The sequence below is a fragment of the Dermacentor variabilis genome, chromosome 3 (assembly GCF_050947875.1).
Source record: "Dermacentor variabilis isolate Ectoservices chromosome 3, ASM5094787v1, whole genome shotgun sequence".
Lineage (NCBI taxonomy): Eukaryota > Metazoa > Arthropoda > Arachnida > Ixodida > Ixodidae > Dermacentor > Dermacentor variabilis.
The window spans coordinates 142421151-142447769 of NC_134570.1; the positions used below are offsets into that span (position 1 = coordinate 142421151).

At 45.7% G+C, this 26619-nt stretch overlaps 1 long non-coding RNA gene across 1 annotated transcript in view; it reads right to left on the bottom strand.

Moving 5' to 3' along the window:
* Nucleotides 1-26619, bottom strand: part of LOC142574228 (uncharacterized) — a 55834-nt gene that overhangs the window by 11923 nt on the left and 17292 nt on the right. The window contains exon 2 of the long non-coding RNA XR_012826460.1: nt 15888-15958. This is a non-coding gene — a long non-coding RNA (uncharacterized LOC142574228). The remainder of the gene's footprint in view (nt 1-15887; nt 15959-26619) is intronic.

Sequence of the window (26619 nt, forward strand, 5' to 3'; positions counted from 1 at the left end):
TTTTTTTTTGTTTTTTGCGCTTTGCCTCAAGTTATTCAGTGCCAACTAGCCCACCAGTCAGCGAAAAGATAGACCAACACTGACGGCGGAGCTCTCGTCAAAGGCGGAGCACGTTGTAACACAAGCAGATGACGCTTGCTGTGTGCCGGAAGTGCTTAAGTGTACTGAAAAATTGCTCTTGTGCATTCTCTTTATGTTACTTTATCTTTATAAAAACAATTTAACTAACATTCCAACTATTACGAACATCATTTGTTTACCATAGGCTCTCTGGTCAGCCAATCGTATAGCTTGCCCCACTGACTTTATATGGGTGACTTCCGTCATGTGGGTAGGGACGGCTTAATATTCCGCCGAGCAGTGGGCTGCGATCGGCAGCATTGTTCATTTTCAAACCTAATAATGAATTACAAGTTTTACGCGGAGCACTTAGATGTGCCAATTAATGATCAGAGGAACCTACTACAACGACTCAGTACGTTTGTAGAAAATCGCCAAAACAGCTTCAGTGTCCCTTCAGGTAGAAAAGCGCAGCGATTTACATAGCAAAACCTGTGTCACAAAAGCGTAGGTGCCTCATGCCATATCAATAGTCCGCTCGAGTATGGTCCGGCAACGATCCAGTCTCTATTAAAGCGGAGCTTTACTCAGTCAAGCCTTTGTCGTACGTTGTCCGGTGTCACCCAAGGGGGCAAGTTTCGGAGATCACCACCTGAGGGCGTGCCGAGAGTATAAGATGTTCATTTATGACATTTATTATAACTCAAAGGGAAGCCCATTACTTTTTGAAGCGAGATCGGGATGCCTTAGAACACGCACCTATAAGGCGAGATATAAGAAGGAAGAAGAAGCATGTGCCTGCAGCGGTAAAGCTAGGGAAATGACGGAGCATGTTTTATTAGAATGTGAAGACGTCTACCCCGCGGTCGATTTAGGCACCACTGGCCTTGAAACCCTTGGGCTGAGCGGGAGCAGTGATAAAGCAAAGATGTCCGCAATAGGCATTAGCAAGAGGCAATTGGAGGATTGGCGGAAGCAAAGTAGGGAAACAACAAAAGACGGAGACGTACAAAAGCACAGTTCGCAATAGAGGATCATAAAATTTGGGCGTGGTATTCATGGAGTTTCCTTTTCTTTTTTCATTGTTTAACCTATGTAGCACATTAGGCAGTATAATAGCAAGTGCTTGGCGGCGAAACCCACCACCCCGTTCCAAAAGGGACGCCCATAACATCCATGCATCCATCATTCTGTTTTTCAAAAGCTCAGTGGCGGGGACGAAAACATAAGTTTTTGTGCATGCTCTGACCGTGTTTCTCTTTTAACAGCGGGGCTGTTTAAGCTTTAGTTCTACCATGGAGCATTAACAGAAAACTCAGCCCAGCTGTGCGCCGCCTCGCATTGCCTAGCAACCTCCTGCGAGAGCACGGAGCCACGTCACCTCCTCGCACCCCACACTCATAGAGCGGAGTCGTGACGTCACAGGCTAGTAAATGCTCGGAACAGCCGGCGTGGCGACACACCTTTCGCCTGCTATACTCCGTGAGTACGCGCTGGTACCATTGGAAGGCCGAAGAAAGTCTGGGCGCCCGAATAAGAAGCGGCTTACCAGGATGAGCGCCGTACCGCAAAGAGAGAAGCGATGCGTCGCTGCTGAACTGATCCGAACAACGTGCCGAAACTGCGGCTGAGAAGAGGCGACACGGAGTCTTGGATCCCGAGGTTAAGTCCAGAGAAATTGAGAGTCGGCGCCTGAACGCTCGATATCCCCGAGAGAGCGATCCCGGCCTGCTGCTGCTCCGAAAGTTCCAGCGTCAAGCCCACCGAGACAACAACATAGCGAAACCTATAGCATAACCTCGCAAAACCTTGAAACATCTTAGCCAAGCCTACCATAACCTTGCAAAACGTAGAAATGACATAGCCGAGCCTGCCTACCAACAAGCTAGCAGAACCTAGCATAAGCTCGCGAAACCTACATCCAACTTAGGCAAGCCCCCTAAATTAGGCTCAGCTGATGACTGCAGCTTTGTGCCACTAGTGCAAGCTACTAATGTTTTCTTGATTTTCTGATTTTAGAGCCTTTAAGTATAATTGGATAGTGTTCTTTTTCCTTTTTTTCGCTTGCGTGGCTGTGTTTCGTGTATATTTGGTTTTGCAGGATAGCCGGAGCGTCCTTTCGCGCCACGTGCTTCATTCGCCACGTGCAACCATGTGGGACATTAAATCTTTATAGCCTTCAAATGGTAGTTTAGAAATGGCAATACTAATAGCTATTGGTGATTTTGCTGTGTATGGATTGGTATCGGGAATGTTCCTTTAGTAGGACAGCGAAAGCGTGGCCGCAGGCTTGTAAACGTCCGAACACGTGTCGTGCCTTAAGTCTGTGTGGCATTTATTGCTTCTAAAACATCGGGGATTATTACTTTACGCCTTTTTAAGGATTTAGATACTGTGCATATCTCCTTTTGCTAGAAGGCACGTCTTCTGAAAGCTTCGGCATTTACATTTGAAGAAGCAAGACAGCAAAACGCAGCAGTGTGCGGGCGGTCCCAGAAAGTAAACGAAGGGAAGGATGAGAATGGAGAAGAAATCTAGACAATCGGCAGACACTGTGATGTCATGTCGATGCTAGGCTAAAGAAAATAGATGGTTTACAGCATGAGCTTGTGAAACAGGTCGAAGAGCTCAACAATGAGCCAGATATGTAGGGTGATGTACGTAAGGTGGTGGAAAAATGCTTTAAGGAGTCGAGGAAAAGCTGAACAGGGCCGCCATCTTCAACGAGAACGGGTCTGACAGTGGAACGCAGTCTCCCAACATTACAGGGCAGCGAGTGTTAGCGAAGCACGTGGGGAGGGATTGCTCGAAAGACCTGCACCTACTTTGAGGTCGCCAAAAAGGAAAAGCAAGAACACAGGGGTCAACACCCGTTGTCAAGTCCGAATCACACGGAAAAGGATAACAAAGGAAAGCAGGGAAAGACCTCTGGAGTACGAGAGATTGAAAGGATGATTATAGCTGGTGTCTAAAACCTGGCTAGGTGCTCAGAGGCAATTGTGGAGAGGGTGAAAAGCGATAGAAGAGTTGCCGCAGTGACATTTCCAGGGTGCACACTGGGCTCTGTCATGGTGCGAGGAAAAGCAAAGCTTGCGGAAAATGACTACGGACGCGACATCGTTTTAGTAGCAGGTGGGCTAAATGACGTCCTAAACAAAAAAGGGACAGGACTAGCCCAACGCATGGCGAAGGGATTAGGCGACTGGCGCAAGCTATCCCCTGAAGTGCAGATCGAGGTGTGCACACTGCCGGAGGTGCCTGTACGTGACAGTAACGTATAAAGTGCCGTAGTGGCTACTAATGAGGCTATATGGACAATGAGCCGAGAGAAAGGTTTCGAGGTTGTCGAAGTAAACAGGGAAGTGAGAAGGCGAGGGGGTTTTGAATGAGACGGGATTCATTTCAATTACAGGCTTGGACGAGAAGTGGGCCGGCGACTTGCTGGTCACGTGGTTGATTCTTTAGGGGGCCCACGGGCGCTCAGGAGGCCACTGTAGGTAGTATCGAAGATCCCCTAGGGGAACTTCAGAACAGCATCGTCGTAAATAACAGGAAAAGGAGGAAAACAAGAAAGAGAGTTCGCCATGCAATAAGCTACATGGAGATGCATGGTGGCAGTAGAAATGAAGAGTGGGTAGAGATTGAGGAGCAGTTGAATAGAGGCCAAATAGGGGTGTATGCGGTTACAAAAACGCACCTATGAGACTCGGAAGAGCAGTCAGTGATTTATAAAAATGTTTGGACAGGGTGCAACAGCACTAAATAGGATAGAAAGCGAGGGGGATTCGGAATGATTTGCCATCAGGGAGCCAAATAGAAAAGAGTAAATTCAAAGTCTCAATCGCATCTGTGGTTATCAGGTACAATGAGTCGAAAGAAAAAAAAATGTCCCGGCGCAACGTGTTTGTGCACCGGAAATAGCTGCACAGAGAAGAATTAAGAGCTAGTGCTATGCCTAAGTGTTGATATTAAGTGTTTCGGGAATTATGCCAAAATTATCCTATTCGGTATTATGAATGCCCACATACAGGTTCTAGGCGGCTATACAGACAACGGAAAGTCAATGCTAGATTTTTGTGAGAAACATAGCTTCGTTATCGTGAATACAGGGAGTAAGTTTGACGGGCAGATCACGTGGGAAGTGGGACCATTGATTACGGTTATGATAAAAGGAATTCATAGAATGAGAGAAATAGCCATTGACGAGGAAGGGCATAGCAGCATAGGGAGTGACTATAATCGCATAATGTTGAAATTGAGATATGTAGTTGGGAAAGAGAGCAAGGAGTGCAAAATGGCCAGTCCAAATTTTAACACAGAACAAATAACAAATATAGTCACAAGAGTCGAGCAAAAAATTTGCAAATGGCCAAGTAAAGAATGGGAGTATAGTGAGCTTCTAAGTATAATAACGACAGAAATACGGAAAGAGAAGCATGTTCCTTAGATGGGAAAAAAAATAAATCGAAAAGCTTGTGGAACAGGGAGATACGAGCAGCGATGGCTGAACGACAGAAAGCATCCCGACAGCACAGGCAGGCAAAGAAGGAGCAGTTGCCACAGGATGAAGTAGCCAGGAAATCGGAAATATACCGGAAGAAAAAATATCTGGTTCAAATACTGGTGCTAGCAAAGGTAAAATGTGAAAGTGAACGTTGATTGTCAGAAATACCTGAGAAAAAGAAGGCCGCACCTAGAAATGTTGGAGCCAGATAAAATTATTAGGCAGGAAGTCTGGAAAAATACAACAAGATACCTTAGTCTAAGATGGGAAGAAACTGCAAGGGGACGCGGCATTCAATTACATCAGAAAACAACAACCGAATCTTTCCAAGACAAAAACGAGGTTGTAGTTGAGGAAAAACAGGGCATGAAAGAGAACCACATGGAAAAGGAGCTAATGCTGACAAATTTCAGCTGGGAGAAAGCCGGAGAAAATTTCGAAGCGCACAGCCACATGGCTTGACGAGGTTCCCGTTAGGCTTATTAATGAAGTAGGATGAAAAAGTAAAGAAGCTTTGTTGAAAGCAGTAGAAAAAAGTCTAAAAAGATACGAGAATACCACACAGTTGGTGACAAAGTAGAATGAATTAGGATTAAAAATGTAAGGGGGCAAAAGACGGAATTCATTCGTATAGACCGTTGACCTTTACATCGGCAATATTCAGGTTAGCAATGGAGGCAATTAAGTTAATGCTGCAAACATGAGCAGATAATAATGACATTTTGGGAGAACTTCAGAATAGCATCAGAGTAGGTGAGCGTTTTAATGATAACTTATTTGTCTTTACTCAGTCTATTGAAATATCAAGAGTAGAAAGGAAACCGTTATATGTGGCCTTTTTAGACATTACAGCAGCTTATAAGAACGTAAACCGCAACATTTTGTGGGATATCCAGGAAAGGGAAGGCCTCGAAAATACCGTTTGAGTTGAATTGAAACGGAGGAGGAGAGAGGAGAAAGCTTATATCAACAAGAGACTGAGGTAGCGGTGAACTTCATCCCCACTGCTGTTTATGATGTACATGGGGAGGAAGGAAAGGACCCTAGAATGAAGTATTATCGGGTTCAATCCCTCATACAAACAGGTGTGTAAAGTGTTAGAGCAGAAGCTTCCAGATTTGTATTATGCGGACAACATTGTATTGCTAGCTCACAAGCAAAGTGATATGCAACGTCTGGCTAGTATCTGTGGAACAGGAAGGCGATAAGTTAGGTTTGGGATTTGCCGTTGAAAAGTCGAGTGTTATGTTATTCAATGAAAACAGGGAACAGACCGCGACAATACCAGGCGAGGAAATACTTCGCGTACAAGAATAGTAGTACCTTGGTATATGGATAAACGAAAGCCATAGATAAATGGAAACACAGGAAAAACAGTAACAATAAAGAGGAAAGAAATGTGGCCATAATGAAACACAGAGCTAGGGGTACCATAGGTACGAAGTGCTCCACGGTATGTGGAAAGGGGTAGTGGCTACAGGACGTATATTTGGAAATGCCGTTGTTTGCTTGAAATCAGGGGTGCAATGAGGACTCGATGGCAACCAAAGGCCAGTGGTATGCATTGCATTGGGCCCTCACCGGAAGACTACAAATGAAGCTGTGCAGGGTGATATGGGCTGGACAAGTGTTGAAGTAAGGGAAGCTCACAGTAAATTTGATTATGAAGAGCTACTAAGGAATATAGAACAAAGTAAATGGGCTGGCAGAGTTTTGAGGTATTTGTATAGGTATAACATTGATTCACAGCGGAGGAAAAGAACTAATAAGCTTACCAGCAAGTATTCAGCCTGTATGGTGAGCAACACAGCAACAAGGAACGTCAATCGGAATGTCAGAGAGGCTGAGATAGTCTCATGGGTGGCGGCAATAGAAAAGAAACCTGTCATGAGTAACTACATAAGACGAAAAAAACGAAATCAAGAAAGAAACATTTGATGATAAATCAAAGTGAAGCTCATTACTTTTCGAAGCGAGATCAGGATGCCTTAGAACACGCACTTATAATGCTAGATACATAAAAAAAAGCATGTGCTAGCAGCGGTAATACTAGGGAAACGATGTCGCACGTTTTATTAGAACGTGAAGAAATCTTCCCAGCGGTAGGTTTAGGTATCACTAACCTCCATGAAGCCCTTGGATTCAGCGAGAGCAGGGGGAAAGTAAGCATGTCCGCATTAGAGACTACTAAGAGGCGATTGGAAGATTGGTGGAAGTAGGAAAACGGCAAGCAACGGAGGTGTAGAAAAACAACGTTCACAATAGTGGTTCAGAAATTTTTGTTATGCGAATTTATCGTGTGTTTTTATCCTTCTGTGTTTTCTTTTTAACATAGGTAGGACATTAGGCAATAAAATAACAAGAGCTTGGTGGCGCAACCCACCACCCCGTTCCAGAGGGGACGCTCATAATATCCATCCATCCGGTAAATTACCTGGAGAACTTGCAAGTGCCGCCACTCCTTGAACTGTGCCGCCACCGCGCGACCTCCTCGCCTCCTCCTTTCCCGTTTGTCCCTACCCCTGCGTGAACCAGTTTTGCGCCCGTTTTTCTGCACGACGATTGGTGTCTTTGCCATTGCCCCTAGAAACGCGTGGAACTTGCGTTTTAGCTGTTTGTCTTTTTCGTTCGGGCCTTTTTTTTCCTTTGCACGGCTGGCACGGCACACCGAACGTTGCACACAGGCACGTATACAAGGAGTCCCGCCCCCCTTCAAAATTAAGCGGCATAACTCCCCCCCCCCCGCCCTTGCCACGACTCCTCACACACATTCCTAAAGCGCCGACAAAGCAATATATTCAGCGGTATACATTTGGCGCTCTTTACAGCGAAAGCTGTATATGACTAACCTTCCGTAGCTTTTTCGGCATGCGTCAACAGAAAAATTATCATGAGCACCGATTCTTGTGATAAGGCAGAAAGCGGCCAAGCGCAATGGCACATACCCCTGTATGCTCGGGAACCTGTAACGCGCCTTTCGAGATCTTAGGTATGGGCGCAGATGTAGTCAGTGCTTAACGCCTGTTTCACCCCCGTCACGGCTCGGCCCGGCACTGCACTACCTTCGGGATGGACCCACGTATGAGGAGCCCCTAACGCCTGCTTCACCTCCGCCTGGGTGGGCCTGGTGTTGTCCTATCTTCGGGATTAGCCCACGTGAGGGGATTGCTGAATGCCTGCTTCACCTCCGCCGCGGGTAGGCCTGGTACTGCACTACCCTCGGTATTGGCCCACGTATGGGCAGTGCTTAACGCCTGCTTCACCTTTGCGGCGGGTCGGCCCGATATTGCACTATCTTGGGGCCGACCCGCGGCGGAGGTGAAGCACTTTTAATTTTTTTTTGAGTTTGACTGTCCTCATTTTTCCCTACCATTCCATCTTCACAGAGTGGAATGGTTGTCAATTTTTCCACTCCTTCTTACGGCGGTAGTTAACGGTAGGTGCAGCGGTGGCGTAGAGGGAGAGTATCTGCCTCGCGTGCAAGAGGACCGTGGTTCGAATCCCGGTGCCGCGCAATTTTCCACGGGAATAAAAAAATCCGTGTGTTCACAAAATTTCATAAAACAGGTCTGGAGTGCGGCCTGATCCCGCTGACCAGAACCGGTAACGCACAACCTCACCAGAGCAGGATTGGCCACCCTGGTGCAGTACTTGGCCACAACCTCCTATACGAATACAACAATCAAACCTCGGCTCTCAGTGTCCAGCAGCTGCGAAGCACCTGACCACGGCGGCGGTCAGGCCTGTGAAGCAGCAGAGGGTGCTAGGATTACCTGGATCCGAACAGGCCTCTATTGGAATTTGAACCTGGCAACGTTTAACGCTAGAACGTTATCAAGTGAGGCGAGTCTAGCAGTGCTATTGGAGGAATTAGAGGGCAGTAAATGGGATATAATAGGGCTCAGTTAAGTTACGAGGAAAAAAGAAGCATATACAGTGCTAAAAAGCGCGCACGTCCTGTGCTACCGCGGCTAAGCGGAGAGACGAGAACTAGGAGCCGGATTCCTGATTAATAAGGATATAGCTGGTAACATACTGGAATTGTAGAGCATTAACGAGAGGGTGGCAGGTTTTGTTGTGAAACTTAAGAGGTACAAAATGAAGATTGTACAGGTCTACGCCCCTACATCCAGTCATGATGACTAGGAAGTCGAAAGCTTTTATGAAGACGTGGAATCGGCGATGGGTAGAGTGAAAACTAAATACATTATACTAATGGGCAACTAATTCCAAGGTAGGCAAGAAGCAGGCTGGAGACAAGGCAGTGGGGGAATATGGCATAGGTACAAGGAATAGCAGGGGAGAGTTATTAGTAGAGTTTGCGGAACAGAATAATATGAGGATAATGAATACCTTCTTCCGCAAGCGGGATAGCCGAAAGTGGACGTGGAGGAGCCCGAACGGCGAGACTAGAAATGAAATAGACTTCATACTCTGCGCTAACCCAGGCATCATGCAAGATGTGGACGTGCTCGGCAAGGTGCGCTGCAGTGACCGTACGATGGTAGGAAATCGAATTAGCCTAGACGGAAGAAACTGGCACATAAGAAGCCGATCAATGAGTTAGCGGTAAGAAGGAAAATAGAGCAATTCCTTGTTAAGCTACAGAACAGGTACTCGGCTTTACCTCAGGAAGAGGACCTTAGTGTTGAAGCAATGAACGACAATGTTATGGGCATCATTAAGGAGTCTGCAACAGGAGTCAGTGGTAACTCTGTTAGACAGGAGACCAGTAAGCTATCGCAGGAGACGAAAGATCTGATCAAGAAATGCCAATGTATGAAAGCCTCTAACCCTACAGCTTGAATGGAACACCAGAACATTACAAGTTAATCAACAAGCCTACGACAGCTGACATAAGGAACCATAGTATGGATAGAATTGAACATTTGAATTGAATTGAAAAATTGAATTGATAGAATTGAAGATTTGTTGAAGGATGGCCACCCTGTACACGCAATGCCTCATGACCTCGAGCGTACCGGAATCTTGGAAGAACGCTAACATAATCCTAATCCATAAAAAAAGTCGACGCGAAAGACTTGAAAATTAATAGAACGATCAGCTTACTGTTCGTTGCCTAAAAAGTATTTGCTAAGGTAATCGCCAATAGAACCAGGAACAACTTAGACTTCTGTCAACCAAAGGACTACGCAGGATTCCGTAAAGGCTGCTCAAAAATGGACCATATTCACACTGTCAATCAGGTGATAGAGAAACGTGTGGAATATAGCCAACCCTTATATGTAGCTTTTAATAATTACGAGAAACCGTTTGATTCAGTCGAAACATCAGCAGTCATGGAGGCATTGCGGAATCAGGGTGTAGACGAGCCGTATGTAAAAAATAATAAAGATATCTATAGCGGCTCCACAGCCACTGTAGTCCTTCATAAAGAAAGGCGTCAGGCAGGGAGATACGATCTAACCAATGATATTCACAGCGTGTTTACAGGAGGTATTCGGAGACCTGGAGTGGGAAGATTTGGGGATAAGAGTTAACGGAGAATACCTTAGTAACTTGCGATTCGCTGATGACATTGCCTTTCTTAATAACTCAGGGGACAAATTCTAATTCATGCTCACTGACCTGGAGAAGCAAAGCAGAAGGGTGGGTCTAAAAATTAATCTGCAGAAAACTAAAGTAATGGTTAACAGTCTCGGAAGAGAACAGCAGTTTACGATAGGTAGCGAGGCACTGGAAGTGGTAAGGGAATACATCTACTTAGGGCCGGTAGTGACCGCGGATCCGGATCACGAGACTTAAATAATCAGAAGAATAAGAATGGGTTGGGGAGCGTTTGGCAGGGATACTCAGATCATGAACAGCAGGTTGCCATTATCCCTCAAGAGAAAAGTATATAACAGCTGTGTCTTACCAGTACTCACGTACGGGGCAAAAACCTGGAGGCTTACGAAAAGGGTTCTACTTAAATTGAGGATTACGCAATGAGATATGGAAAGAAGAATGATGCGTGTAACGTTAAGGGATAAGAAAAGGGCAGATTGGGTGAGGGAACAAACGCGAGTTAATGACATCTGATTTGAAATCAAGAAAAAGAAATGGGCATGGGCAGGACATGTAATGAGGAGGGAAGATAACCGATAGTCATTAAGTGTTACGGACTCGATTCCAATGGAAGGGAAGCGCAGCAGAGGGTGGTAGAAAGTTAGGTGGGCGGATGAGGTTAACAAGTTTTCAGAGACAACATGGCCACAATTACTACATGACCGGGGTAGTGGGAAACGTATGGGAGAGGCCTTTGCTCGATAAAGTTATAGTGCCACGGAAAAGTGTTTATGACAGGCAAATAAATCCATGCTCCGTGGCCGCTCCCAGTATAGCTATATATTGCCAGAGCCATCGGTGGGCAGCCGTATTCTATTCCTTTCCGAACGGGGCAGCCTTATACTATTAAGAAAATAAGGTCAGTTTTGTTCGGCATGTTAATGCGTGTTTTACGCTTGCACGCCCCTTTGACGCTATAAGTTTTCGCGGTTTTAAGACTTTGTGTGACAGACAGATAAAGTGGGCGCAGCCCGAAAACATTTGACCCATGGCAGAGTATTAGGGCGAAAAAGGCGTCAAATGAGAAATAATAATTTTTTTTCGTTCGGACTAACCAGGAATAATTAGTCCGTTCCCATCATACCAGACAGGTATTGTCGCGGCTTACATGGTGTCGCGTGACAGACAGGCCAAGCTGGGGCTGTCACGCGACGTCATGTGACTGTCACCTCTTACCTTGCCTGGCTTTCCCCTAATTGTTCAGCACTTTTCGTGCAAAATTGGCAACTGGAAACAAGAGTCGCAAGGAGTTGAGAAGTTTATCGATGTACCCAGGGAGAGAGCCAAGGTAACAGCTAAACAGGAAGGAAAAGCGAAAATCAACAAATGTAACCTTGTTTGCAAAAATATTTATGAATCGACGTTTTATTTAAAAATTAAATAGAGGAAACGCCACCGGAAGTGGAGAATAATTCCGTGTGCTTTGAATAACGCTTCTGCAGTAATCCGTCGAGCCGCCTGACGTAGGTACTTCTCTGCTGTGATAATTTGGTTGTTTTTCTAATCTACCGCCTTGGGCGCAGTACGCCTAGAACCACAGCGTCCAGCGCTCTGCGCGGTTGTACGGGACTGGTGACCACGCATCGCTATGCAACTTCCCAAATAACAGCACAAGTTGGTTTTGGTATTTACCTTGGCAGAGCAGTAAATGAGGGATTCAAAAGAACTGTTATTGTTGGGCAAATATACATTTCTCTGTAATTCTTCGAGAGCTAATTCAAAAAACGCTACTAGAAATATTTATATTACACTTGCGCTTGTTTACTTGTTCTTGGCAGTGTTCTTCCTGCACTTCTTTCATGCGCGAGTCTATTTGATGCTATTCCTTCTTTGCCAAGTAAAGGAGTTGTGTATCTCACAGGCGCACCTGCGAGACACACGTTGTTTCAATTTTCTTTCTCGGGTTTACGCGTCTTTATGGTGAATGGGGCGTATTATCCACATTTTTACAAGTTAAGGTACCTCCCCCCTCAATTGCATAGAATATTAACCTTGGGTTGGGCCCCCGCCCCCCCTCTCCCCCAAAAAAGAAACTTGGGTACGTGTCTGGTTGCACGCTGTGTTTCCTACGGTGTTGTGCTAGCTCTATGCCATGTTGTAGCGAATGTAACTGCAGCAAGAAGCCTGAAGATGGTTATGCAGTTTTTGTAATACCACAAGGAAAGCGTGACGACTTGCGCAAGAAGCTGTGGCTGCACAACATTGGCCAAAAGAACTTTCTTCCGACGAAGGACGGTGTTGTTTTCGAGGTAAGGCGCCTTTGTTATTGGCCGTATCGAAGCATTCCTTATTGCTTCATTTTTTAATATCCTTCCGGCCTGCTCATCAGCGTTTTTCCTGCGGCAATTCATATGTTGCATAAGAATGGGGGTGTCCTCGCAATGTCGAATATTCTGCTGACATTCATCACCTCGCACGTCGTTAACTGTTATTCAGCCGGAAATGCAGTACTATAGGTTCCGCTTTCCGCTCTGAAGATACATGTGCGAAGATGCAGTCTTACGATCGCCCTTTTCGTGATTGGTAGGATCCGTTACCTGTTTGACTGAAATCGGAATAGCGGCATGTAGAGAAAATTTCTTTACAGCTTACTTCCAGGTGTGCGCATCAGTGACTTAGATATAATGAATGCAGGCCTGGAAATAATAGTAAGTGCACGTGTGGGTGATCCGCGCAAGCTAGTCTACATTGCGTTTTTAATGCGTCAGCATTCTTTGGAGAGTACCCCAGCGCCTTCACGCGAAAAGTGTAATGCCTTGTAGCGTAAAAAATGCGGAATTTCCAAACTTAAGACATATAATGGTTGTAATAGTGTAAATGTATGTGATTGGCAGTTTTATAGGCAATAAGGAACAATATAACCCCCATAAAAATATAGAGAGAATACCCGCCGAGATACAGTGGGCTACTTAGAAAATGCATGGCGAAGCTTTTAATAGGGGTGGGCCAGCATAAACGTGGGAGTGGGTCAACTTGAAATTTGGGGGAGGGCCAACAGAAATTTGAAGATGGGCCACCTGAAATATGAGGGCGGGTCCACTTGAATATTGGATGTGGACCAACTTGAAATCTGGGAGTGGGCCAACCTAAATTGGCGGTTGGCCGACGTAAATTTGCGGGTTGAACAACTTTAAATTTTAGGGTTGGACAACTTCAAATTGCGGTGTTGGCCAGCTTGAAATTTAGGGGTCGGCCATCCTAAATTTGGCGGTGGGCGAACTTATATTTGTGGGTGGGCCAACTGAAATTCGGGACTTTGCTTACGCATACTTAGAGGGGTTGAAATCTGGGCCAGTTGGTACATACTTGAACGAAAAAACCAGTCAAAAACACAAAGGACAAGAGGAGAGGTTCACACCACAACGACTGGAACAAGTCGTTGTGGTGTGAACCAGGAGACTCCAGGGGACTTCCGCATTATTTGTTTAGTTCTTGAATTTGCTTAGAATTGGGCTGGCACGCATGGATGAGTGGATGACGATTATTATTTGCTTTTCTCACGGATACAGGATATGTGCAGGGGGTGTTCACAAGATCGCGTTTGCGCGCACTGTGATTGTGCAGTCGTCTTATTCAGCTAAAAGACCACATCGCGAAAGCTACATTTACATTGAGAAGACAAAGATATGGACGGACGATGCACTCGCCACTAAATGATTATAAGAAGGCACGCCCGAAATAATAGCTGGGGTGCGCATGCGCGCACAGGAAAGAAAAAATACAAAAACAGTGGGATGTACCACAAGCAATAGTTGGACAGATGTACAAAGTAAAGCACCTGATCATGTGACCGAAAAGAAAGATATGTAGTATAGCTCTCGCCTCAAATATCCTTGTAGATCAGTGTAACCATTCATACGGCTTTAAGAACAAAGCAACTTCCTCATAAACATAACCTTCAGCATTCTCGTTGCCAGTATCACCATTTTTGAAATATATGTGCACCAACGGGATGTGAAACTGGCCCAAAATTATGCCCCTGCATCAAATACAGTGGCCCCTCCGCGGAACCCAAGAAGAAAGAGCGTGCCGTGCGCAGCGCGCACAGCTGGCGCATGAGGAGAATCGAGCAAGAAAGCGCTGCGTGGAGGAGAATGGCGCTACCTTTAATTTATCAAGGGGTTATAAGGAGCGGAGCGTCGCCAAGATGGCAGCGGAGCAATCAGACGGCGTTTTGGGGGGGGGGGGGGGAGGCAGAGAGCGGACCAAGGAGAGCGCGCCTCGGGAGTGGGGAGAGGAGAGGGGTATAGAAGCAGGTGTTCGACCAGCGCGCTCCCTTTAACCCCTTGTATTCTGCTGGGCGCGAGCGACAGCGAGATCTCGCGCATGAGCGGCAGCGCCGACGTCGCGCACATCCGCTGCTTTGAGAGCGAGAAGCGTAAGCAATACGCCGATGGAGGCAAGATAAGCCCCACTCTGAAGAGGAGGCAACCCTAGCCAAGCGCTTGTAGAGGCAAGGCAACCGCCAACTTTGAGAGTGGGAGGCTGAGCAGAGACGTGGACGCAGAGAGATTCCTCCCACGGAGGGTGCCGCTGGACGGTTCAAGAGAAAATTCCTCGGCCGTGATTGCGGGCACAGCGGCAAGGTGTGTGATAGGCTGTGTTTTGATGACAACCTCGCAAAACTGAACGGCATGCGCAATCCGGAACCGAAGCTCCAATCTTGGAAAACAACAAGGAGACTTAAGACTTTCATAAAAATGGGGCTAAACACAAGTTCAAGCTTGCGAGAACGACCACCAGCTTCGTTGTTTTGACGGCTTTCACTGCGTGGAACAGGCTTTACTTTTTATTTTCGGTTGGCCAGATGCCAGAACAGTCGTGACTGCCGCCCGTATACCAGGTGTTCAAAATTAAGCTTTATGGTTTTCTTAAAATCAGGAACTCAGAGGCACGCGAAGATCATCTGTGCAAATAAGTTATGTGGCCATGGGGACACAAAGTAATATGATAATAATCGCTCCGAGAAGGAAAAAGGGACATTTATCACCTTTGCCATTGCCTACGCCCCGTTGTCAGACTAAACGCCGCACGCCACAGCCGCGTCACATCAGGGAGCAGCTTTGAACCGATCCTAACTCTTTTGCAAGCACAATCATGCGAACGACGATTAAAATATGAAGTCGGATATCTCGGAGCACAGACAAGCTAGATGAATTCTTGCAGCTGATACTCTATAGAAACACGACTGCCTCTCACCCTTCAATACAAACATACCCACTTACTGAAGTCAACAAAAAGGTAATTATTCACTTTTAGCTAATTGGGCTGCTGACAGCGATAATTATCATCTGACTTTCTGTCCCCCTGGCCACATAACTTATTTGCACAGGTGGTCTTCGCGTGCTTTCTAGTGACTAAATTTAAGAAAAACATAAAGCGTAATTTTGAACACTCTGTACATGTACTGGCAGGGCATCTGTGTAATAACGAATCCAGCGTAATATCGCAAAATTTTTAAGGCATTTCCTTGCAGGACAACATATTTCGTTCTTCAAACATTTAATTTGAAACAACAGACAACCGTAAATTCTATCTCTACTGCGCTGTCTGAAACTGACCATAGTGACTCCGCTAGCCTAGATTTCAATGTGGATACTACATCACAAAACCTATCCGGTCATACTAAATAAGCTACCTTACACCTTAATTGGGCCTTTCTTATTTTGTGTTCATATTCTGCCGGAGCGATGCCGATGAAAATTTTGCTACATTGGGCACTTTCTATGAATAAAAGGAAGAAATTAAGACTTACTAGCGCTTGTGACCATAACCGCTTGCAATCTCCCTGCTGCTCTTTGTGGACTGGTGTTGCATTGCAAGAACCTAAAATGAAAACAAACAAATACGCATTAGAATGCGCGAGTGTGTGTGCACGCATTAGGAACAGTCCGTATTCGCATTTGTTTTATTTGTTTAAGAGTCTGATTTGGTGGAAGGCGCTATGCTTCTCATATTATTGTTCTGGCTAGCACAGTTCTGAAGTTGCGGCTGGCTAAAGCCAGTCTCAGGCGGCCTTGAAAACTTAGAAAAATATGGAAACCGAGATTTTCAAGTTCGTTTTCTTTAAAGAAATTATATACAATAGTCTTGTACGAGAACAGATGTGCCAGCTACTGCAGGAGGACACGGTGCCTTGTTGTTACGATAACAATGCATGAGCTGGACACAGCCGCAGTAAAACGACTGCGCAAAGAAAAAAAAAGTCTTGTTGCTGCGCTGACGAGTACCTATGAGTGTACCTGTCATGGTCAATGTGCTTTGTGAATGTCATAAAAAAATTAAATTTCGGAGTTTTAAGTACCAAAACCACTTTCTGATTATGAGGCACGCCGTAGTGGAGGACTCCGGAAATTTCGACCACCTGGGGATTTTTAATGTCCATCTAAATCTACGTACACGGATGTTTTCGTATTTCACCTCCATCGAAATGCGGCCGCCATGGCCGGGACTCGATCCCGCGACTTCGTGCTCAGCAGCCTAACACCATAGCCACTGACCAACCACGGCGGGTTATCTGAATGTCATGAAAGTAGGGAATAAATGCAAGGGGCTTACAAATGAAGATATGTCCTGACCTGTTTCTTTGCAGGTTGCTGGAATTGCGCATGTGTAATAATATGCCTTTTCAGACTGCGAATTTTCAACCCATAACTAACAAGATGTTTTTTTACAGGCACTCAAGTAGTCGGAGGTACCATATTGACCCGGGTGGAATACAGAGCAATCATAAATTTGTTTTATTTTGACAGGTTGCGCACAAGGAACGCGTTCGATTACGCGGAAGATGTTGATTGGGAGTATTCACCATCTTATTGACACGTGTGCATATTTATCTTGCTCCGGTGACTGCTGTTCACCGGCTAACAAATGGGAAACGTTATCGTTGAGCCCAAGACACGCCTGCATGATTTGGAACTTACACGAATGTTATCGTTCATTCTATCTGCTGTGTAGTTCCGCGCCGTACCTTTTGTTATCAAATTGCCTGCACGGCACAAATTGTGTAGCACTTCCTGTCAACCACGCAGGAAGCACCGAATACGCTATACTCCGTTTCAGTAATCAAGTGCGGCGCTGTGGAGGCCAGAGGTACCTTTTGCAGTGACTGCGTTCGCACTTAGAAATAGTTATATGACCGCAATTGTGCAAGCCTCTTCTTTAAATAGGCTCGCATTGCAGGAAACAGTTTTTATTCTTATCAACAAACAGGCTATGGTATACAGCTGCTGATGCGTTGTTTTAGATCAATTTGCTTGTCGTGGTTTTTCTTCTCGGGTTATTAATTTGCAGCCTGTTGCGACAGCCTCACGTGCATGCTCACGCGCTCAAGCGCTTTTGACTTGCAGCGAAGCACGGAAGGAATGAGAGGAGGGATAATTGTTCGCGATCGAACTTTTTGCGTAGCTTCCACAGTGTTGCACCTGATGTCAGAAGAGGAGTATAGAACGTTCGATGAATCATTTATGAGAGCCGACGCGCTTGACGCGTTGATCACAATTCGACCATCGTCGACTGTGTTCGCCGCTTTCATTGTACTTTGTGTGTAACTTGCTTTAGTGGCAAAGGTTTACCCAATAAAAAGTTAGTTAAGCTATTAATAGTTTTGCAGCTGCGTTTTCTCGCGTAAGTACTAAGTTACATTTGCTGCAGGTGCTATTGCGTTCGTATAGCGAACGCCCCCGCAAAGCCGCGATCCAAGCCCGACACATGAGGACAAGACCAATGTCGCCATGGACAGGCGAACAAGACGTAGACTGCAAGGGCTGCTACCAGAGCCCAGACCTCTTCCCGAGAAGACCAGAGAAATCAAGGCCTAGTCGACCACCATAATTGAAATTGAAATTGAAATTGATTTTATTCATTATAGATTACAGGTTGTAAAAACAAATAATATACAGAAGGAGGTCCCATAGTCAATGACTGTATCGGGACCTCCTGTTATTTATAAAAATGCGCTTTCTAAAGCAACGAATTGAACTACATTAAAATCATATATAAGCAAACATGGAAGAAAGTAAGTACTGGAGAATGCAAAACAAGATTACGAGTTAGTTACAAGAAATCTAACGAAGGAAATTATACAATAGCAAGGAGCAAATGCAGTAAAACCAAATGAGCTAAACAAAATGAGCTAAATGATAGCCCAACCATCCCAAGCCACCGATCTTCCGCAGATCGGATCAACATTTGAGGACCCTGAAAGCTGGCTTGAGGCATATGAAAGGGTCGCTACATTTGACAACTGCAACACCGACGGCAAGCTACGCCACGTGTTCTTCTCATTGGACGAGGCCGTAGGGGCGTGGTTTGACAATCGAGAAACCACCTTAACAACCTGGGACCTGTTTCGCCACGGCTTCCTAGAGACCTTCACAAGCATCGTGTGTAAAGAGCGAGGGAGAGCTCTGCTGGAATCTCTGGGGCAACTGCCCAGTGAGGCCATCAGCATCTTCACGGAAGAGATAACCCGTCTTTTCTCGCATGACGATCCGGCAATGTCTGAGAAAGAAACTCCGCTTCCAGATGCCGGGCGTAAAGCAAGAGCTTCTTATACGGCTGATCCGCAATTCGCCGAAGACTGTAGCGGAGTTTTTCAAACACGCAACCACGATTCAGAAAACTGCAAATGCGCACTAGGCTATATAGCCGCCAACTGCTCAAGCCGCAGTGCGCAGTCCCATCACTCGGCTTCGACGACCTTCAAAAGACCATAATGGCGGGTATGCCCCAAGAACTGCGCAAGATGTTTCCTTCGTCACAACCTCGGTCACTGACGTGGTCAAAGACGAACTTGAGCGGTCGTTGGGGTTTTCCAAAGTGTAGCCTGAATAGCCGCCTCCATTACTGGAAGCTATGACCGATGCCGCCGTAACCCGTCGCCATGGTCCTCCTTCGCGTTTGCATCACGGCCGCCTAAGGTCGCAATGCCGTCGTCCGCAGCCGCTAGCTGGCCCGCCCACCGCCCAGCGCAACTACCCAAGAAAGACGCGGTGGTTCTTTGTCTTGGGTTGAAGCTTGGTCTTCGCGTTAGGTCACGGCTCATGGCGTGCTCCAGACCACCACGAACTCTGCTATAAATGTGCAGAAGCCGGTCATGTCATGAAAGAAGCCGTCTACCGCTGATGACCATACCGCTACTTCGCACTGAGAGGGGGCCTTCAACGCGCCGTGTCCGTAGCTTGGCGAGTGACCACGTGATATCGCCGAGTACCTCGCCGCCACTCAGTGTGGCCCTTGATGACCATCCCGTTAGCTGTCACCATGCTGATACGTGCCGCTGTGACGCCGACCATACACTAACCCAGCTCACGGACGGTATGGAAGCCCACATCCCGAAAACTAAAAGCAGCAACCAATGGATGTGCAATTGCTGTTCGTAGAATTGACAAAGAACCTCCATCGCCGACACAAACGCCCAGACGACAATCTCAGCGGCATATAAACAAGGTATTAGCGTTCATGACCGGACCTGCACTGCCACGTTCATTATCCTCCAATAGTGCCCACGAGACGTCCATCTAGGCATGGACTTCCCGAACCAACGCGGCACAATCATCGACCAGAACTCTAAATTGATGATGCTGTCTTAAGATCAAGCGACACAGCTGGAGAGCTCACACATTCACAATGCCTCATGTGTGCTCGAAGATCAGGTAAGCATCAGCCCTCACTCCACCATTGTCATCTCCCTGAAACTGAAACAACCGCAGAAGTAGAAGGCATCATCGAAGGCGACCAACGTCTACTGCTCCACCGTGAAATTCGCATCGCAAGAGGGATTCTTCGACTGCACGAGAAAAAGCGGATGTGATGCTGACAAACTTTAGCGAGGAATTCAGGCACATCAACAAGGACACGACGATCGCATAGATCGAAGAAATTCTGGACGTCAACAGCACGCTTGTCTTTGCATTCTGCCGCCTCTACCTCGATGAGCAAAGTTGCTGAACCAGACTTCGGCATAAATCCAAGCCGCCTCCTGACCAAGCAGTAGCAGCTGAAGGGTCTTTGCCGACGATACGAAGACTGCTTTTCAACGTAATGGAGTATTCTAGACACACCCGTTGCAAAGCATCGCCTAATAATTCAAAAGTGCGCTCGATTAATCCAAGAGAAGCCTACCTATTTGCGACGCGGGAACTTGAAGTTATGAGGCAACAAGTCGACGAAATGCTGCGCGGTGACATCCAGCCGTCTAGAAGCCCGTGGGCATAGCCTGTAGTCTTGTTGAAGGAAAATGACTGAACCGTACGTTTCTGCGTCGGTTATGGTCGACCAAAGAAGATCACAAAGAAGGACGTATACGCCCTCTCACGGAGAGATGATGATTGGATCGGCTATGCAATGCTAAATACTTCTCGTCGATGGATCTGAAGACTGGCTACTGCCAAACAGAAGTAGTCATCGTGAGAAGAACGCCTTCCTCACGCCGAAAGGCCTCTATGAGTTTAAGGTCATGCCATACGGACTGTGCGCGGCGCCCCCAAACTTCTAGCGCTTGTTGGACAGCGTTAGCATGGTTGAAGTGGCACACCAGACTTGTTTACTTGGATAACGGCATCTTCTTCGTCCGGGATATAGACGATCACCTTAGGCGGTTTGAGACAGTACCAGAGCCAATCAAATTATGCGGACTCACCCTGAATCCGGTAAAGTGCAGTTTCGTTTGCGGAACGACTTCCGTTCATAGTGCATGTCACCTGGAAGCCTGGAGTCCGTCCCGACCCACAGAAGACAGCTCCCATCGCTAAGTTCCCGCGGCTCGTCGACAAGATGGCAGTGCGCAGATTCCTAATCCTGTGTGCCTATTGTAAAATATAATAGTCATGAACCCATCTCACTAAATCTGACATCGGCTTTAAATTTCATTTGATTTCATTTCATTTTATTTCAATAAAGACCCCGTAGTAGGGGTATTACATAAGGCGTAGGAATGCAACATATACAAACAAGTGTTATGATGCATTAAATTCTGTAAATAAAAAGTGTTACATCTTGAACCAATTGTGAAGAGCAGGCGATGGCAGCGATTTGATGAGGAAGGCCATTTTTGTCTTTAGATGCTCGGTAGAAAAATGAAGCTGAAAATGTACTTGTGCCTCAATGTAGTTGTGCTACCTGCTGGGGATGGCCAATGCGTCGTGACCGGCGCGTTGGGGGAACAATGTATGGTGGTCGATTGAGCGTCGAATAGTAGAACCTGTGGAAGAGGGAAAGGGTGGCAATGCGGCGACGAAGGGATAGAAGCTATAAGCAAGATTCTTTCTTAAAGATGATATGCTGACGTTTTAAGAGTATGTGGAATGAATATATGTGGTGGTGCGATTTTGAAGTGCCTCGAGGGTATTGGCGAGATATGTTTGATGCGGATCCCAGATGGCAGATACGTATTCGAGTTTCGTTCTTACGAATGATCTATAGGCTAACAGTTTTACATGGAATTGAGCGAGGCGAAGGTGACGTCTTAGAAATCCCTGTCTTCTTAGCGGATGAAATAACATTAGTAACATGTGGATTACAGGTTAGATCATTAATCAAGGTGATGCCTAGGTATTTGTAGGATTCCACTGATTCCACGTTGACGTCACAAATCCGATAAGATAAGCGAAGAGGGTGAGGACGACGGGTAAACGAGGCAAGTCTGCATTAATTAGAGTTGAGTCATCATCATCATCATCATCATCATTACGGCCACTGCAGGACAAAGGCCTCTCCTATACTTCTCCAACTACCCCGGTCATGTACTAATTGTGGCCTTGTCATCCCAGCAAACATCTTAATCTCATCCGCGCTCCAAACTTTCTGCCGCCCCTTGCTACGCTTCCCTTCCCTTGGAATGCAGTCCGTAACCCTTAATGACCATTGGTTATCTTCCATCCTCTTTACATGTCCTGCCCATGCCCATTTCTTTTTCTGGATTTCAACTAAGATGTCATGAACTCGCGTTTGTTCCCTCACCCAATCTGCTCTTTTCTTATCCCTTAACGTTACACCCATCATTCTTCTTTCCATAGCTCGTTCCGTCGTCCTCTAATTTAAGTAGAACCCCTTTCGTAAGCCTCCAGGTTTCTGCCCCGTACGTGGGCACTGGTAAGACACAGCTTTTATATACTTTTCTCTTGAGGGATAATGCCAACCTGCTGTTCATGATCTTAGAATGCCTGTCAAGCGCATCTCTGCCCATTCTTATTTTTCTGATTATTTCAGTCTCATGATCCGCATCCGCGGTCACTACCTGCCCTAAGTAGATGCATTCCCTTACCACTTCCAGTTTCTCGCTACCTATCGTAAACTGCTGTTCTCTTCCGAGACTGTTAAACATTACTTTAGTTTTCTGCAGATTAATTCTTAGACCCACCCTTCTGCTTTGTCTCTCCAGATCAGAGAGCATGCATTGCAATTGGTCCACTGAGTTACTAAGCAAGGCAATATCATTAGCGAATCGCAAGTTACTAAGGTATTTTCTATTAACTTTTATTCCAAATTCTTCCCAATCCAGGCCTCTGAATACCTCCTGTAAACACGCTGTCAATAGCATTGGCGATCTCGTATTTCCCGACCTGACACCTTTCTTTATTGGGATTTTGTTGCTTTCTTTATGAAGGACTACGGTGGCTGTGGAGCCACTATGGTATTTCAGTAATCTTTCAGTATCTTTAAATTCGGCTTGTCTCCACCCGGATTCCGTAATGCCTCCATGACTGCTGAGGTTTCGACTGAATCAAACGCTTTCTCGTAATCAATGAAAGCTATGTATAACGGTTGGTTAAATTCCGCACATTTCTCTATCACCTGATTGATAGTGTGAAGATGGTCCATTGTTGAGTAGCCTTTACGGAATCATGACTTGTCCTTTGGTTGACAGAAGTCTAAGGTGTTCATGATTCTATTTGCGATTAGCTTAGTAAATACTTTGTAGGAAATGGACATTAAGCTGATCGGTCTATAATTGTTCAATTCTTTGGCGTCCCCTTTCTTATGAATAAGGGCGTTCTTCGAGGATTCCGGTACGCTCGAGGTCATGAGGCATTGCGTATACAGGGTGGCAAGTGTTTCTAAAACAATCTGCCCACCATCCTTCAACAAATCTGCGGTTACCTGATCCTGCCCAGCTGCCTTCCCCCTTCGCATAGCTCCCAAGACTTTCTTTACTTCTTCCGGCGTTACTTGGGGGATTTCAAATTCGTCTAGACTATTCTCTCTTCTATTATTGTCGTGGGTGCCACTAGTACTGGTACTTAGAGTTGAGTGTCATCAGCCAAACATCACACCATTCTTGCACCCGGTTAACGTCGGATTGACAATTATGTGGTCAGTGATCGTATCGACTGCACGGTAAATAACCCAGTCATCGGCAAACATGCGGATATGGCAGGACACATGCAAGGGTAAGTCGTTAGTGTAAATTATGAAAAGGGGGCCAAGGACGGACCCCTGTGGTACGCCTGATGTGACGAGTGTAATGTTTGAAGTGTGGTTATTAAATGAGACACACCGGGAGCCGTTAGTTAAAAATTGCTCAAGCCATTTTAGTATATCAGGATGCAAATGCAAATGGGAAACACGGCAGGAATACGCATTCCAGAAGCATAGACGAAGGTTGCAGTCACTACCGGTGCTTTCACACTTTGACGAAGGTGCCGAGGCGGAAATCCACACCGACGCAAGTAGCGTAGGCCTCGGTACAGTGCTTCTTCAAAGGAAGGATAGAGCTGAAAGGGTAATAGCTTACGCTAGCCGTTCACTGTCGAAAGCAGAAGCGAAATTTTATACGATGGCGCAAAACGAGTGCCTTGCGACCATTTGGATTACAGCGACATTTCTGCCTGATATATATGGCAGGCACTTCAAAGTGGTAAGCGACCACCACGTGTTCAGTTGGCTGCTAACCCTTAAGAATCCTTGTGGTCGCCAAACACGATGGAGTGTGAGACTTCACCAATTCGACATCACGCGGTCAAGTCAGGACGGAAGCAGTGTGATGCCGGCTGCCTATCGCGCGCCTCTACTGACCCGCCACCACAAGGCGAATCGGATGACGACGTCTTCCTAGGAGCATTAAGCGCAGATGACTTTGCCAAACAGCATCGAGCGCGCAAAGAGCTAAGAAGTCTTGCTGAGTACTTGGAAGTCAAGACTGACTTCGTCCCGAAAACCAGCACAGGATCGACAGCTCCCTTACGAACATGGGCGTTGAATTTTCGTTGTTGATCCATTGTGCTATTATTGATTCACGTAAAATTACACGTAATTTTAACACTCACTGAGCCAGCACAATGACACTCCAATGAAATTTCCGTTGTGCATTGCTCCACGGTTTATTCCGTTGACCACGTTACATATATTTGTCGGTAAATTTTTTACATAACGTGTGACATGGAATAAATTTAATTGCATATGAGTAATGTTCACTCCTTCCTCCATCACTCCTATTTCTCCTCAGTTCAGTGGGATCCCCTCAGTATACGACGTTCGCTTAGTTACTGCGTGACTCAATTTATGTGGTAAACGAGAAGAAACGGGGTTAAAAGAGGGGCCCGATATTTATTAGTTTATCATTATAAGCCAACAAACACTGACACCAACGTTAAGATAGGGCAAGTTACTTGTCCGTAATAAATTAAATAAGCGATATATATAATAGAAATGAAAGTGTAAGCGACCTGCTTACACTTTCCTGCGTCGTCTCTGGCCACTATGGTTTCATTTCCACGTGCGCTTGCACTCGCTCCGAGTGCCTTCAAGCGTCTGAGCCCTGTATTGCCTGCTGCGTCTGCGCGGACTGCACGTGACTTCAATGAGGACCATATAAGGACGCACACAACGGCACTGATTCAATTTGGCGGCAGCAGTTGCGACGGCATGTCCTCCTTCTAAGAAAATTCTTGTTGCCAACAGGCTGGTTTAATACTTCTGTACACTATCTAAAAATTAGTTATGCCGCAACTGCTGTCGAAAATTCTTGTTTCACTGTTCGTAGTGTATATACTTCACTATGCCTACCACAGCGTAACTGGCGAAAAAAATTGCATCTCTTGAAGCAGTGCTGAACGAGATGTTGGATACACTGATCGATGATCTAGTGTCAAGAATTAACATCAAGCTACAGAATGTAGGACTAGGTGAGCACGCTTCCCTCTGTGAAAGGGTTCAGTTCATGAACAAGGAACTAGACACGATAAAACTAATACAGGAAGAACTCGTAACCTCAAACAAGGCGCTCTTGTCGCGTAACGAAGCACTCGAAAGAAAAGTGGCTGATTTAGAGCAATATTCGAGAATGAATAATGTGGAAATTAAGGGAATCCCTACATGGCAGGGTGAAGACTGCGGAGTCATTCTGAAGCTAATTGGCGATGCTATCGAGTACCCTCTCTTACCCGCTGATATCGACACGGTTCACCGTGTTGCCTCTAAGTCAAATGAGTAGAGCGTCATTGCTCGCTTCTGCTCACGCGACAAGAAAAACGAGTTCATCAGTAAAGTAAGAAGAGCTAGGCTTCGCACTGACCACATTGGTTTCAGAGGTGGCACTAGCACGCCTGTTCCTGTTTTTAAAAAAGGCGACAAACACACAGTTAATAATTACCGACCAATTGCAATTCTTTCTTGCCTTAGTGAACTTATTGAGAAATTATTTGTTAAACGTCTTAATAACTACTTAACAAAGTATAAATTGCTAAAGAACAATCAATTTGGTTTCCGCCCTGGAAGTTCCACGAATCTAGCTGTTCTGTCTCTAACTGACTACATAAAAAGTATTGATTTGGGAAACTTAGTCGGATCTGTATTTTTAGACTTCAGTAAAGCTTATGACACGGTTAACCATCAAGTCCTGTTCAAAAACTTGACTCTTATGGTATAACCGCTCCTGCGCTGACATTCTTAAAAAATTATTTACTTGACCGGCCATACACAGTACATGCAGCAAATACTTTCTCAGTAAAAAAATGTATTAACCAAGGTGTACCACAGGGATCAGTTTTGGGCCCTTTGCTTTTCCTTTTATATATTAATGATCTTCCGGATTCTCTTAACTCCACCAACTACGTTCATTGCAATTTATGCAGATGACACAACCATATCTTCATCTGACAAATCTGTTGCTACTCTTACTTCTAAGTTAAATATTGCATTAAGTAACATTATAAAATGCTGTAGCAAGAATTACTTAGTTCTTAATCCTTTAAAAGCTAAATTTATGTTATTCAAAAGTGCTCAAAGGGCCTTAACTTCTATTCCTGAAGTAAAGCTTGGAATTCATTCAATTCCCGTTAGCACCGATGTCACTTTTCTTGGCACACATCTTGACCCTAACCTTGCATTTCGCTCTCACTTCCAACATTTCAAGCACAAGACTGCGTTTGGTATACGCACATTGATCAAAGCTCGCCCTTTTTTTTCTCGTGAGGCTCTGCTAGCATTGTATTATGCGTTCATTCATAGTCACATTAATTACGGCATTGTTTCATGGGGCAACACGA